General features: G+C 38.3%; 1 protein-coding gene across 3 annotated transcripts in view; it reads right to left on the bottom strand.

Moving 5' to 3' along the window:
• CDK14 (cyclin dependent kinase 14) overlaps window positions 1–16,342 on the bottom strand; it is a 513,369-nt gene that overhangs the window by 396,339 nt on the left and 100,688 nt on the right. Inside the window, exon 1 of one of the 3 annotated variants that reach the window (XM_030307920.1) lies at window positions 3,716–3,833. The exons of 1 other annotated variant lie outside the window; for it this stretch is intronic. The gene's annotated coding sequence lies outside the window, so the exon portion shown is untranslated. Of the gene's footprint in view, window positions 1–3,270; window positions 3,327–3,715; window positions 3,834–16,342 lie in introns of those variants that run through there. One more of the 3 variants, XM_030307921.1, reaches the window with a different exon arrangement.

Below are 16,342 nucleotides of genomic sequence, written 5' to 3'. Positions count from 1 at the left end.
TACATTTTGAGAGAAATAAGCAAAGAACAGACCTGGTCTGTAACACTTTTCTCTTTCGTCCTTTTCCTGGTGCAAAAGAATGTACTTTTAAAGCTGAGCAGAATAGGTGCTCTGTGGTTTAAGGCTTTCTGACCCATTCTCCCCTCATCTCTCACTATTTCTACCACCACCACCCAAACTTAACATGCCTTTAACTACACTGATTCTGAATCAGCCTCACATCAAAAGTCAAGGCTGAACAGCAAGGTAGTTAGGGGGCGAAAGCATTAAGATCATTAAAAAGGACAGGCTGATGGGAAAGATGGAATAACTTAGGTATTAGACATTGCCATATTGAATCTTCCTCTCCCATATACGTTTGTGTTTCCTGAATAGTATGTTAAAGGCATGGACATAAACCGCTAACTGATCTAATTTATGAATCATCAAATCAGTTGATGGCAGATAAATAGATAGCTCTGGGAGCCTTAACTTGTTTTCTAAAAAGGATTCTTTATCCAACAAACAAACAAACAAACAAACAAACAAAAACAACCCATCTGGATTTAAGATAAGCAGTATCAGGGAGAAATCCAAGAAAGAGAATGCTACATTGATAAAACCAGGTTTACCCTATCCAATGGAAAACTGCTTAATATGGCAAAAAGTTTACACTCTCTCCTATCCCTCTCTGCCCAACTCAGAAGACACATGTTTTTAGATGGAGTGTCCACTGAAAGAAGGCTTGCAGTAGGTATCAGGAAACTGAGTAAAGTCTCACTTTCCCATTGGTTGAATGAATGGTGATGAGCCAATTAGACAACACACTTGCTGAAGAACCTTCCAATTCTAAGAGTCTTCCAATTCTATAAGAGGACCTCAACATGATCAGATAGAATAAGGGAAATGAAGCAGAGTGGGTGAAATCCGAATGTTAATAATGGCAAAAGCCACAGTCCAGCCTTCCATTGAATATATCAGCTGTCTGTTGTTCTCTATCACCAAAGAACTGACATGAAAATCTAAGTAGCCCAATTACCACGCTCAATTACCAGGCCAAGTAAAGAATCCAAATGTAATACCCTCAGTATTACATAGATCATACCCTCAGTGCATTTCTATTCTTCATTCCTTGCTCCTCCCCATAGGCTTTTAGTTTTAGTATATCTAAAGTACCTACTATGGTGCCCAAATGGAAACTTGCTGTAGTGAAATCATATCAGGGGTAGGGAATTCTGGTGTTTCCCATGTAAAAAAGCATATATTAAAAAGTAATGAAATTCTGGCACAGGCTACAACACAGACAAACCCTGAAAGTATGCTAAGTGAAATCAACCAAACACAAAAGGATAAGTACTATATGATTCCACTTGATGAGGTACGTAGAATAGGCAAATTCATAGACACAGAAAATAGGCTAGAGATTACCAGGGATGGAGGGAGAGAAAATAGGGAGTTACTATTTAATGGGTACAGAGTTTTTCTGTATGGATGATAGAAAAAGTTCTGGAAATGGATAGCAGTGATGGTAGGAAAATATTGTGAAAGTACTTATTGCCAATGAATTGTACACTTGAAAATGGTTAAAAAGATAAGTTTTGTGTTATGCACATTTTATACCACAATCAAAAATGAAAAAAAAAAAACCTGCTCTAAAATTTCTCCTTGAAATATTTTTAGAAAGAGTACATGGTAAGTTCCATGAGGACAGGCACTAGATATTTTTTATTCACTGTGCCAGAGTAGCTATACTGTTACACAGTAGACTCTCTATAAATGTTTGTTTAATAAATAAGTGATTAAAAGAAAATAGAAGGAGTCTCCTAAGGAGAAAATATAATATTTAAAAAGCATCAAATTTACTTATTCATGAGAAAGAATAAAAAGCATATTCCAGAGAAAAATACTAATGCCACTCTATCTAAGCTCCCTCAGGGAAGGGAGAGTATCACTTCATTGGTACTTCCTCACAGCAGGTCTTACAATGTTTTATACATAGTAGATGGCTAATAAATGTTTGCAGAATGAAGAATTAAAAAGTACATGATTGTAAAATCAATGTTATTTAACAGCCCTCCCTTCCCCTTTTTAAAAATTACTTACTTTTTGCAAATATACAATTTCTTCTGTAATAGGGTGAAAAAACAAACCTCATGGCTTATACAAAGTGAAGGTAAAAATATAAACAGCTAGAACATATCACTCTCAGAAAAACAACAATAACAACAAACACAGAGCACATCATCTGAACAGAAAAAAAGTTGTTTTTAGGAAAAGAACAACTGAAGTATGGAAAAGAACAGCTTATAGTCCACATCGACTTTTTAGAAAGTAATAGTTAAAATACAAGAAAACTTAAATTATCTTTGGAAGAAATCCAAACATTCACTTCCAGAAAGCAACGCCCCACCTTTACAATCAATAGTTGAGTAAACATAGAAGGATGTTTAAGGCTCCCAGTTGCCCGCCCCCTACCAAAAAAAAAAAAAAAAAATTCTCTCACTTGTCTATCAAGTAATCAGGTGTTCTTTCTTAAAAATACTAATGTCACAAAATTATATACAACTGGCTTATGGCCAGCATGCTACAGCAAGTTACTGATGATTTTCTCAACTGATATTCACTATCTACATCATTTACATTTTACATGATTTGCTGAGTTAAAGTATACATAAGTGGAATATTTCTAAAGCAAAAAAATCAAATGCTGACCCCCTTAGCATTCAGCATCTATATAGGATATGGATCCTAATAAATTCACCAGAACCCTGTAAGGTAGTAGTCTCACATTGAACAATATTATAAAAACATGTTCTTCAACTTCAACTGTCCCCCACCCCCAATACTGTGTGCCAATTAACAAAGGAAATAGAAATTCAACCCCTGTAGATATCAAGGTTTACATTTCTGTCTCTCAACTGTTATCTTCATCATAAGCAGGTAAGCATCATTTTGGAGTCGCCTGCCTGCTGTCCTAGTCCTTCATGCATGCAGGGGTTCTGCATTAGCATCCAAAATGCCAGCGGTCTACTATTAAAGCCAGCACTTCAAGCAGAACTGTATGAAGGATTATCGCTTCCGTACATGAAAGCATAACCACTACAGGTGTAATGATGCAAAATACCAGCACACTGACCTCTGCCAGGCAGCACAGACTTAAAGCAGGTACATTTCTGTGCTCCAGAAGGGAAGGGGGTGGAATGAGCAAGGAGGAAACCCCCTATCCCTAATATATTAGAGATGCTTATTCCACTCAGATCCTATCCAACAAATTCATGGACATCAGTTTACCCAAATGAAAGAAGTGGTCTCCCGTCCTTCACTGGCTTGAATCAGAGGGCATTCAGCCAAGCAAAGCCAGGCAAAACAATCTGTAAGATCTCTTTAAGCTGTAATAAATAAGACGAGTTTCAGAAGAAATAACACTCAGCTATGGCAAAGAAGCACAGACGCTAAACCTTTCCCTCATCACTGCTACCGGTGTTTACAAACTACAAGCAGTAGCCTTGGGAGCCTCAAGAGACTCTCCATGAGTAACCTCCTGTCAGATCCCTAATTTAAATACCCCCTTGATCAATCTGTGATGTTTCTGGCGGTTAAATAGGAAGGGGGTGAGTAAAATGACATGCATAAAATGAATCCTTTTCAAGTTGTAAATGAGTGAGTCAGGATTCAGACTCGCCGAGATGCTCCAAATTAAAACCCCTGCTCTAATTTTAAGCATGCTCCGTCTTACCGTTCTGCTGTTGTCTCTCTCAGGCTGGATTCACCTGGAACTCTTTAACATGTCTCTAGCAATGTGTTTGCACCAGGCCAGGCTCACACAGCAACTGAATTCACATCTTTCTGCACTAGCAAGCTGAAATGGTACGGCCGTACTACAACCAAGAAAGGGGGAAGCAAAAGCAAAAAAAAAAAAAAAAAAAAGAAAGAAAAAAGAAAAGAAAAAAAACCACACACACACACACACACACACACAAAACAGAAATCACCTAAGAGAAGCTAATCTCAGTGGAATAAGACCAAAAATAGTTAAGAATACAAAGGACATGCTAACATTTCAGTATCAATAGCTTTAACAGTTCATTTTTCCCAAAAAACCTAGTTGTGTTTTTTTTTTTTTCTCCAAACACGATGGACTTGCCTGTGGAGTTCCCAGGAAGGCAGAGTAACCAGGCTCTGCAGCAGCATTGCAGCCAAAGTAACCGTGCATATGCTGTCCAGGCAATTCACAACACACTGTCTCTTCAGAAAGATATTGATTTGCAATGCAGGGATGCTTCAAACAAATACAGAATGGAAGCCAAACAGCTAACGGTGATTGCATAGGAGGAAAAACATTTAATCAAGGGGATGTACCTCATCATACTCAACTCAATTTTTTAAAAGCATTGGAGGAAGCCAGTAAGTATCTTGAGTGACAATCCTATTAAACAATAATCTGAGGTCCTATAGAAGGCCAATGAAGGCTACCATCATTCGTACTGAAAAAGCCACTAAAATAGTTTAATGTGTCTATGTGTATATATTTGTCATATGCAAATGGGGCATAATGAAAAATCTAAAATAACCATGCACCAAATAAATGAGGTTAAAAATGCACAGGTGTAGCACTTACAAACCCAAAGTGATAAAATACATAGTTATGTGCCTACAGAATTCTTGGTTAGAAGGGTTAGAGCTTATACCACTCTCAAAAGTAAAATGCCAACACAAACCAGATCTCACAATCCTTAGGTTAATTGTGTCAAGTCATACCACACAGTGCTGGGTGCTGGGTGGCAAGGAAGAATGCCACAATGCTACTCTTATAGCGACCCCTACAGGATTGAGGTTGATCTACAATCCGTCTTTGTTGAAAGAACTTCCCAGCCTCAGAAAATAGAATTACAAAAGGGTATAAATTAGGTAAGACACAAAGATACAACTGAGATATACTTTAGGCAAGAAATTTTAAAAGTCAAGTGTGAAATCTGACCTCACAGATATTTACTTAATTAAGAGATTAAAGTACAGAGGAGGAAACTGCTGTGTCAATGGTGAGTAGACGATATTCTCACAGCCCACAAGACTGGGTGCACTTACAGTCAGAGATCTCAGGGAAAAGCGTTTTCCTCTCACACCCTAATTGATTTAAAGAAATCATTTCCTACCCCCCATTTACAAACCATCTTCATCTTCATCCTTTTGAATAACACTGTGAACATACTGAACTTCACTTTTTTTCTGCAACACAAAAGCTCATTCAAAAATCTCACAAAAAGTTCTTCAAACACAACTATTATGAACCTTTTTTTTTTCAACAAAGCCAAGAGAGAAAGCTACCTCCTTGCTATCTGAAAACCACTGAGTTACATGAGCATCATTTCTGCAGAAGGGACTTCATTCCAATAAACATTTCAAGAATCTGAGGTTTTGTTTGTGATTGCTCTACCCTCCAGCCCACAAAGACTCTCCTTCTTCAGAACCAACAGCACTTCTTCTTTAAATCATTTCAGAGCTAATCATATGCTTTCTCAAAACTCTTGTTCACATTTCCCCCAATTTTAAGGTCCTTGAGGAACAAACTCTATCAACTGCTCCTTTTTTTATTGCCCAACGGCATATAACACAATGCTAGCCATCTAGAAAATACTAAATAAATATTTAAAATAATTAATAAATTTACCAACTCCATATTTTAGGGCTTAGATAATCTATCCTCTTCCCCCATCACTCCCTGAAAAATATCCATATTAGAAGTGTTATCTTCAGTCACTTGGTCTAAGCAGTGCCTATAGCTTTTTTCCTATAGAGTTGGCAGCTAAGGGCATGTAGAATGTTCATGTTCATGAAGCTATCCTGTATAAGAACGAACAAACTTAACACAATAAAGTTTCTCCTTTATTTTTTCATGTATTCACTCAATAAACATATGCTGATACACACAGCAATGTGAACAGCCATGTTTTCTCTGCATTCAAGGAACCCAGTGAATGGTTAAAAATAAAACAAGTGATTATAATATACTGAAATGTGTGTTTTGAGAGGACTTAGCTGGGTACAAATAAGGGTGGCTCAGAGAAGACTTCACTGAGGAGGCAGCATGAAGCTCAGTCTTCTAGGCACTGTCCAGGCACTAAGGAACAGCAGGACAGGACAAAAGGATCAGGGCCTGAAACTGGAAGCTGTCCAAGGAAACCACCAAGCAGTAAGTAGAGTGATGGCAGCTGTGAAGGCTGAGGGAAAGATGGAGCAATACCACAGCATGACAGACCTGTATGCCATGCTGAGAAGTTAGGGATCTTATCTTACAGGAAGTTGCCATTTAATCCAACAGGAAGGCGCTAAAGGACTATAAACAGAATAGCAGCTAGATGGGATTTTTCATTTTACAACAGGGTAATAGTATTGAACGGTCTAGAGGGGTACGGGGGAGGCTACTCGGAAGACTAAGACAATAGTTCAGTCAAGGTCCTGAACCAAAGCAACAAAAATGGAGGTGGAAAGACAAAGGAGGTGAGAGACATTCACGATGCATTACTTGTTGCATGACTGGACAGGAGGTCTAATGGAAAAGGAATATCCAGCATGGCCCTGAATTCTTAGTACAATTAGGTGAAAGGTGGAAACATAAACTAAAGAAATGGATACAGGAAGAACAAAAGCTTGAGGAGGAGGGAAAATTATCATGATTTCAATTTTTACATGTTGAGTTTTAGGTACCTTTGGAACATCCAAGTGGACATGTTTAGTGGGCAACTACATAAGGGTATGGAGCCAAGAAAAAAAATGGTCAAAAGTTCAGTTATGTGTCTTTGGTTAGGGTCTCCTAGAAATAGAACTGAGCCAGGATTATTGTTCACCTAATTTACTGAAGACAAGCTCAGAGAAAAGGAGTGAGGAGTCGGACAGGCAGGATGGGAGAAAGCAAGGAAGTGTGGTGTCAGAGGAAACAACCACAGCCAACGTTAGTCCCACCTGAAGCAAGACGGCTGGCCTTGTGTGACTCTGGACTGGTCATCACTGACTGAGGCCTGGACAGGAAGGGCTTCTGTTTCACCTGGGTACCCACTGACCAAGCAGATCTGGGCAGGGTACCCTCAGCGCTCACCACTCTATGTTTCAGCCACAGTGGATAATTTTTTTCTTTTCCTTGAAGGTGATTCCTCAGGAATCTGTGCTGCTCTCACTACCTAGAATGTTCTTCCTCAGATAATCCTGGCCGACTCCCTCTCATTACTCAGTTGGTTTTCAGTAATCTCCTCAGAGGCCTTCCCTGGCTTCCCCCTTCTGTCATTGCTCCTCCCTCACCATCACCTTGCACTGTTTTTGTTCCACTGTCTCATTTATTTATTTGTCTTCTGCCCCCACTAGCATATAAATGGCTCCAGAGCATGGACTTGTACTCATTTCTTCTCTGCACCTCCCTAGCCCCTAAGAGAGCACTCAGTACCTGTTGAATAAATATTAGGAAGAGCTGCTGCTGATGACAGTCGTTAAGACAAATTCTGTGAGCTCTCGTAGAGTGGAAACGGATGGGGGGCCTTGAGGAATGTATGGGAAGAATTTGTGGGTAAAATACAGTTTCACATATGTATATTGCTCTACAAGTTTGGCCATACAGCAGAAGTGAAAATAGAGGCTAGAAGGCAAAGCTGCAGGTAATTAATCATTATGTTCATGTCATACAAGATTCACAATCCACTACTATTAAGAATATCTTTATTATAGGACATTGAAATGTATGTGAAACCACATTGTGGAAGAACAGTAATAGAGGTTAAAATAAAGGGTCTATCTACAAAAGTCTTTCGTGAAAACATCATGCCAGTGGATATACAGGAAAAAATAAAAACAAAAACTGATGGGGGGGGGGGGGCGGAAAGCTAGAATCTGACCTCTATTTGTTTAGGTCATTTCTGCAGGAAAACAAAAATTGATCCCTCGAACTATCTGCCTTTATATGTGATTTTTTAAAATTAAAAAATGTTTTACACTTCCCTGACTTTTCAAATGAAATATAACAAACCCAGTCCAATCTTCAACTGATGATTGGGTCAATTATGAACATTAGTGACAGCCATCAGGGTTTAACAGAGAGTCTACAGGGACCTTGGCTCTTACTCTCAAGACCTGACATCTGTGCATTCCTCTGCTTCATTTTTATGGTTCACTCCCTCTTTGCCATCAGGCTCTCCTTCTTAAGGTTCTGAATGCGCCACCTCTTGCTAACACCACCACACTCTTCTCAGTTTTGCCACAGTTCCTCAACTATCCCTACACTTGGGCAACTAGTTAAACAGGCTTACCAGAACACTATGAATAGAGGTTTTAATCAATAGGCAGCTAAAAAGCAGGACTAGGAATTTTCTCCTGAGTTGAAAAGTACTAGTCCAGTCACCCACCAACCGCAGGCTGTACACAATAGGCTCTGTGGTACATCTCACCTGGGTAGAAGCTCTTGTTTCGTATCAACCTACCTGGAGCCATCTCAGATAGGAGAGGCTGTCAGATGCCTGACCTTCACATAAGTATAGTCTTAAAGACAGATTGTCTCCCAACCCAAAAAAAGAACATGGACAAAAGAAGTAACTGAAGAAAGGGATTTTAAAAAAGCCTTATTTTTAACCAAAAAAGGAAAAAGAAACATTAAATAAGGAAACTTTTTAAATATTAGGAAAGGGGAAAGAGAAAAGTCTACTTTATGCATATAAATCTAATAAAATAAGTTTACCTTATGAATTAATTTCAATAAAATTTTAAGTCTAAAGGAAGAGAAAATAATTTATTATGAAAAGTGATTGAGGGGCACCTGGGTGGCGCAGTCGGTTGAGCGTCCGACTTCAGCCAGGTCACGATCTCACGGTCCGTGAGTTCGAGCCCCGCGTCAGGCTCTGGGCTGATGGCTCGGAGCCTGGAGCCTGTTTCCGATTCTGTGTCTCCCTCTCTCTCTGCCCCTCCCCCGTTCATGCTCTGTCTCTGTCTGTCCCAAAAATAACGTTGAAAAAAAAAAATTAAAAAAAAAAAAAGTGATTGAGAAAAGACAGAGATTTCCCAAAAAAGAGGTTGAATTTCAAATTATTATAGTTCCATGTAACCCTAGCAATTTCTTTCTATTGTAAATTTTTACAGTGGAAGTTCATGTTATGATTGATTTTTAAATGTTCATGAGGTTTTTAGTAAACCCAAACCTTATTTTTGTAATAAACTCTGAATATTTCATGACTTCATTCTTCTCTACTAATGCCAGACATTGCTTAGACTTCCATATATTCAAAGAAATGTTATTTATTTAAAATACTTTTTAGGGGTACCTGGGTGGCTCAGTCAGTTAAGTGACTGACCGGCTCAGGTCATGATCTCACAGTTCATGAGTTCGACCCCCACATCGGACTCTGTGCTGACAGCTCAGAGCCTAGAACCTGCTTTGGATTCTGTGTCTCCCTCTCTCTTTCTGCCCCTCCCCTGCTCTGGCTCTGTCTGTCTCAAAAATAAATAAACATTAAAAATATAAAATAAAAAACTTTCTAAATATCTAAAATATCCATACATCATTCATGGAATTTCATGGAAACTTTAGGAATTTCTTCCTAATATTTACACAACTTTAAGTGATTCTGGAGGAGGGAAAAAATGAACTAATTTTACTTGTAAATACAGGTAATTCTACCACAACACAATAAATCTGTTCCTGAAAAATGTTGCATCCTGTTAAATTGCATCCTAAAAATATGAGAGCTTATGGGGAAAATAAAATTGAGGGCAGACCATTCGAAATCCACACATCCAGAGCAAAAATAAAAATGAAATAACCCTAACACATACACACACACACGCACACACACTCACAGGACATATCCTCATCTGTGCCTTCCCTAGAGTGCTGACACTGGTTTTTGTAGACAACAGATATTCCATATTTGTTTCTTGGCTAGAGATAAATCCTATGCTGGTCACTATGAACTGCAGAAAATACGTCTAGGTGAAAAAAAGTTCAGTTATGAACATCATCTAGGTCGGAAATTAAAAGCCCAAAGATAGACCTATAGCAGGGAAACTTTAGATTATGTGTGTTAAAAAGCAGTATGGGGGCGCCTGGGTGGCGCAGTCGGTTAAGCGTCCGACTTCAGCCAGGTCACGATCTCGCGGTCCGTGAGTTCGAGCCCCGCGTCGGGCTCTGGGCTGATGGCTCAGAGCCTGGAGCCTGTTTCCGATTCTGTGTCTCCCTCTCTCTCTGCCCCTCCCCCGTTCATGCTCTGTCTCTCTCTGTCCCAAAAATAAATAAACGTTGAAAAAAAAAAATTAAAAAAAAAAAAAAAAAGCAGTATGGAAGGCTGACTATCATGAGTCTAATAACAGAAACAGGTAGATACAGATTACAATAACAAAAAGGCAAGCCTTATTTTTGCCTCTATTTTAAAAATCTGATGTCTGGGGCACCAGGGTGGTTCAGTTGGTTGAGTGTTCGACTTCAGCTCAGGTCATGATCTCACAGTTCTGGGATTTGAGCCCCGCGTCCGGCTCTGTGCCGACACCTCAGAGCCTGGAGCCTGCTTCAGATTCTGTCTCCCTCTCTCTGCCCATCCCCTGCTCACACACACACACACACACACACACACACACTCTCTCTCTCTCTCTCTCTCTCTCTCTCTCTCTTTCTTTCTCTCTCTCTCTCTCTGAAAATAAATAAACATTTAAAAAAGTTTTTTTTTTTAATCTGATGTCTGATCACAGTTCTGCTTGTAACCAAGAGTTCAGTCTACTCCTTCTTAGGGAACAATTTTTCTCCTTCCTGTATGTTGTATTTTCTGGTTGTATATCCTCAATTACCCTGGATAACAACTTGCCTACAACTCAGTCTTTGCTTCTCAGTTAAACTTTTAATCCTTGGCACATAAGATTTGCATCTGCATTAAAACAATATGGTTTCTATATATACCTACACATATAAAAAATATGATTTCTATATACATGCCTACATACCCTTATGTATTTATTATTTATTCAAGTAACATATAAAATGCTTAGGTATTCACATGGCCTAGTGTAGTTTTTCCTACTCTCGCCCTTGCAAAATCAATCAGAGTTTTGATGTGCTACCATGCCCCAAGTATGTGAAAAGGAGCAGAATACCCAGGTGTAAAAGTGATCTTACTATGACCATATTAAGGGAAGAACAGTATCAGAGAGTTCTAGATGTGTAGCACTAATATGATCTTACAAATGTGAATTAAATTATAAGATTTCAGTGGCAGACACAAAATCCTCAGGTAGAAGCAAGAAGAAAGGCAAAAAGCATTGAGAAAAGATGTGAGGGTTTTCTCTCTTCCTGATGTCAGGATGCCAGTATGAAGAGGCTACAAATCCAGGACCATCAAAAAAGCTGCTTAAGGAGCGAAGTCTCTCTTAAAAAAAAAAAAAAAAAAAAAAAAAAAAAAAAAGGACTTAAGTTTTTTATGTTAACTATGAAAAGGGAAGAAAAAGTTTTCTAGTTCAGGGTTATGTCAGCTTTATTGCTTTTAGGAACTTTAGACCAGCTTTCTAAAATTCTACTTACAGAAAATCAGGAAAATCCCAAAGGAAGAAAACTTTTTAACTGAGCTTGCAAAAAGACACACAGAAATAATTTTAAATCATCTTTGACATTTTTTAAGCTAGAAATTCCTTGCCACTGATCTAGTATATACTGTAAATATCAAAATAAGAAGGATTTATTAAATAATTTTCTTCCTTTGTCTCACTCTATACCCCTAAAAAATAAAATAGGAAGCAGGGCCATAGAAAAGAATGGATAACAATGCTGTACATTCAGCAATAAGCATGATAAGGAAAAGATAACCAACTGAAGAAACTCAAGACTGAAATTAAAATATGTGCTCCTATGTAATTTAATTAAGTTGCCTTTGGCCAATGTCTTGTTATTTGCCTTTTCAAGCTAATGCTGGTATAATTTATATCATTCTGTGGTTTTCTTTTTCAGCTTTAAAATGTATTTATTTATTTTAAACATTTTTTAAACATATAATTTATTGTCAAGTTAGGTAACCTACAGTATATACACTGTATATATACTATAGAGTATAGTATATACTTTTATATATATACTATATAGTATATACTTTTACATATATACTATTTTATATATACAGTATATATAGTATATATACAGTGTATATACTATATACTGTATAGTACAGTGGCTTCGGAAGTAGATACCCATGACTCATCACTTAACATACAATATCCAGTGCTCCTCCCAACAAGTGCCCTCCTTAATGCCCATCACCCATTTTCCCACCCCGCAACTCCCTACCCTCATCAACCCTCAGTTTGCTCTCTGTACTTAACAGTCTCTTATGGTTTGCCTCCCTCTCCATTTGAAACCACATGCACATCACCTTCAAAGAACTGAAAGCAAACCAAAGTAATCATTTGTCTAAGGAAGCACTGTCATATGATCATATAACTAGTCCAATCTCACTAGTGTAACAGAGGATAAGGTTCAAGGAAAAAATGTACAAGAGACAGGGATATTAACAGTTGTGAAATGCTTTCACTCCTACATTCTTTTCGGATCCAGTAAAACACCAAGAACAGCAGCATTCAAGTACTGTTTGAATCCTTTCAGCTACTCCTTGTGGAATGCATTACTTGAATGATTATTTAAAAAAGCTGGTTCCTGGAGTGCCCCCCCCCCCACCCGACACCATCTGCTACAGTCTAGGGCGGGCTGTGCCCTATCCAGGACCAGACCAGGGACCCAATCTAAGCCCATTGTTCCCTGGGACTCTTCCAACCAGAGTGATTGGACACTACCACTCTACTCCTGATGGTGGCAAAGCAGAGACAGCAACATCTTAGAAGCTACTAGTCAGTGTCAGTGTCTCAAGCCCTAGAGAAGATGGACTGAAATCCTGAAACTACCAAATAGTAAAAGTAGAGAATAAGGGCAAGAGACAACACTGATAACATGGAAGCCCTGGTCCCCACCACTGAAGTCCCTGCCACCACCTGACTCTTTCTTTTCCTTTTATTTGTCTATTTTTTATTTATTTATTTTTATTTTTTTAATGAAATTTATTGTCAAATTGGTTTCCATACAACACCCAGTGCTCATCCCAACAGGTGCCCTCCTCAATACCCATCACCCACCCTCCCCTCCCTCCCTTCATGCCCAGTGCAGAGCCCAATGCAGAGCTCGAACTCATGACCCTGAGATTAAGACCTGAGCTGAGATAAAGAGTCGGATACTTAAGTGACTTAGCCACTCAGGCGCCCCTACCTTTCTGAAATGTGACTGTTCAGCCCTTGCTTCTATCCTGCCACACTATCCTCCCCATAAATCCTATTTTTCCCTCCAACCACTTCCACTTGATTTTCAGTTGCTCGTAAGGAAGAGTACTTGTGCACGTGGAAATACAAAAGGATGGGGAGTTACTGTGAAGCACTAACGCTGGAGCAAGAGCTAAGAAACTTAATAGACATGCTGCTTTAAACTCCAGGAAAAGGAGATTTAAGGTTGATGACTCATATGATGGTAGGAAAGGACAGGTCTAATAGCAGCCAACTGCTTTTACAAAGCTACTTCACATATCTATTGCACAAACTAATAATTCTATAAACTTGTACTAAATTATCACATATATTCAATTTTTAAATTTGTTCTTATAATTTACAGGAGAAGTTGTATAACTGCCATAAGATATTGAGTATTACCCACTAATCAGGTATCTGCACCTGTAGAAAGCCTAAATACTTAGATCAATTGGTTTAACTAGGCATACAAGTTGCCGTGACAGCATGTATTTAATTTTAGGCACAATACATAAATGATACTAAACTGATTTCGCCTTGCACATACCATTTATAAACTGCTGGTAAATATCATTACCAATATGTAGCAAAGAAATGTCACTGGAATTACAGAAAGGAAATCAGTTCGTTACACCAACCCTAGGCTTTAAAGGCTTTCTCGCCATGAAGGAAAGAGAGTTATTAAAAATTAAACAAGTAACAACAAGGGAATTTTAGAAAAAGTCACAAAAGTACACTAGGGACTTGTGGAGTATGTAAAGAAAGTGTCAAGAAGACATAGAGTAAACTATGCTTTCTGCATTTCATTACCAAATGATTTTTTTCATGTTCTATTCATTTACCAACCATTTATTGAGCTTTGTGTTAAGCACTATAGGTGGTATAAAGATGAATGAGACACAATCGCTATTCTCACAGACACTTATACACATTAAGTATAATACAAGAAATAATTGCTATCGAAGACATAAAAGAAAATACTACAGGAACTCAGAATGAGGGAAGCCTCACAGATAAAGCAAAACTGTCAGATTTTCACTTTAGGTAATCAAGTTCTGAATACCAAAGTCACAAAGAATTCAATAGGTAAGATGTCCAGGGGAAAAACGTATACCTAAAAACTAGCTATGATCACTCTCAGCACAGAATTGTTATCTCTGTCTGGATGTAATTTGATAATTTAACAAAGAACCTCTGTAATATCAAAGAAGTACAGCCTAGAAGAGCTGAATAATTTCCATGATTTGAACCCTCATGAACAATGGTTCTTTTCTCCCCTTTGGCGGAAGATTATTTGGATGGACTCCAGGGACTCCAAGTACACTGCCTGCCCATCTGGTTCAAAGATGTGTTTTTTCCTAGTCACCCACAAGGCAGACAACCAAACTCTTTTTCTATATTCCTTACAGAAAATTGAGTTTTGAGAATTGTTACAGCAGCTAGTCTTGGGCAACTTGGAGACCTTCCTTAGCTCTCATTCTTCTTCCCAGTTTTGATTCTTATTTAGGGAAGTTGATGGTTTACTGATCACAACACACAGGGCCAGACTGATTAAATTGATTTTATCCATCCTCCACGGCAGCACCTGATTCCCTATATAGTCACTGTTTTCTTCTAACCATTCAAAGAAGCTTCAATTCATATAAAAGTTCACATAAAACAAAACTCATACTTCCTGAAGGAACCCAACACAACCAGTTCCTTCTATGGGCACATAGTAACTACAGCCTTAGGAAGACCACCTGACTTCAAGGAACCCCAACTGGGTACAGAACTTGAGCAAGATACCTAACTTATGGGAATAATAATAATAATAATAATAATAATAATAATAATAATTCAATACCTTAGAGGGTTGTTGTGAGGCTAAATGGTATATAAACTGCTTAGAACAGCATTCAGTAAAACAAAGGCTTTTATAACCCAGTGATAAGCATAATGCATTGAGGAGAGTTCAGACACTAAGCCTTTAGGCACCTCAGACACTCCTGGGGCTCATACTTCTGCATGAGGTCTGGTACTGGTCTGGGTTCTCTTGGTTCAGATCAGCCTGGGCAATTCCTACTGTAGCAGCTGTGGGCTGTCATGTTCATTTTCTCAGTCACTCTTTATGTCCATCAATTCCTATTGATTCTTCTCCAGTATCTATATTTCTATTTCTATTGCAATTGCTATTGCACTGTGCTTTTGTACCATCCATTAAATTCAACTACTTTTTTAACAGCAATATGTACTACCCTACAGCCTTTCTTGATATTTCCTTTGGCTAAAGGTAGAAGGAGCTATATATAGTTCTCTATGAGTTTTAATGAGAAAGCTTAGCTCACTCTCATTCCTCCTCCTTACTCCCCATTCCTCACTCCCCTCCCCCTCCAGACTTTCTTCCTTTTCTATCATGTTTCTCCATTATAACTACAAAGCTGCAGCTTAAGAGTCAACTTAAAACTGACAACCCATGGTTAAATAATGAAATTTCAAAGACAAGGTTTAACGAACAGATTAGAATGATAGCAAGAGATTTTACCACCATCAGGACACGCAAGGGAAATTTAGTGAATATCAAATGCTAGAAGAGGTAAACTTTACATTTTCCAACAGGAAAATCAGCCACATAATGTATTCATACCTGGCTGCCACCGGAAACTCTGGACAAGAGAAAATTAGAAAACAAAAACTCATCAAGAATCAATTTTGCAAGGAGCAACCAAGCAACTTTTCAAATAAACAGCTCTAAATTGGCAGGCACACATTTCCAAAAGAATTGGGGGGTGTTTTTAGATAATTGATGCCAATCAGGAAGCAAGACTCTGTATTCTGAGACTGCACTAAACAAAATGTTCTATCTGATCAAAGAAGGAATAAAATTCTGAGGCATCAGCTTTCAAAACATACACAAATAATTTGCTCTCTTATTAAAATTAAAATCTATGATGATATCTAGAAGCAGAGTCTACCCACATGTGCTAAACCTCAGTCAGAAGAACTCACCACCTTCCTTCTCTTTCTCTCATTTATCAAAGTATTTTACTTCTATGTGCAAGTAGCATAAAGTAATAGAACAAAGAAG

Source organism: Lynx canadensis, chromosome A2 (assembly GCF_007474595.2).
Source record: "Lynx canadensis isolate LIC74 chromosome A2, mLynCan4.pri.v2, whole genome shotgun sequence".
In the NCBI taxonomy this organism is placed as follows: Eukaryota; Metazoa; Chordata; class Mammalia; order Carnivora; family Felidae; genus Lynx; species Lynx canadensis.
This window is presented reverse-complemented; position numbering and strand designations above follow the sequence as displayed.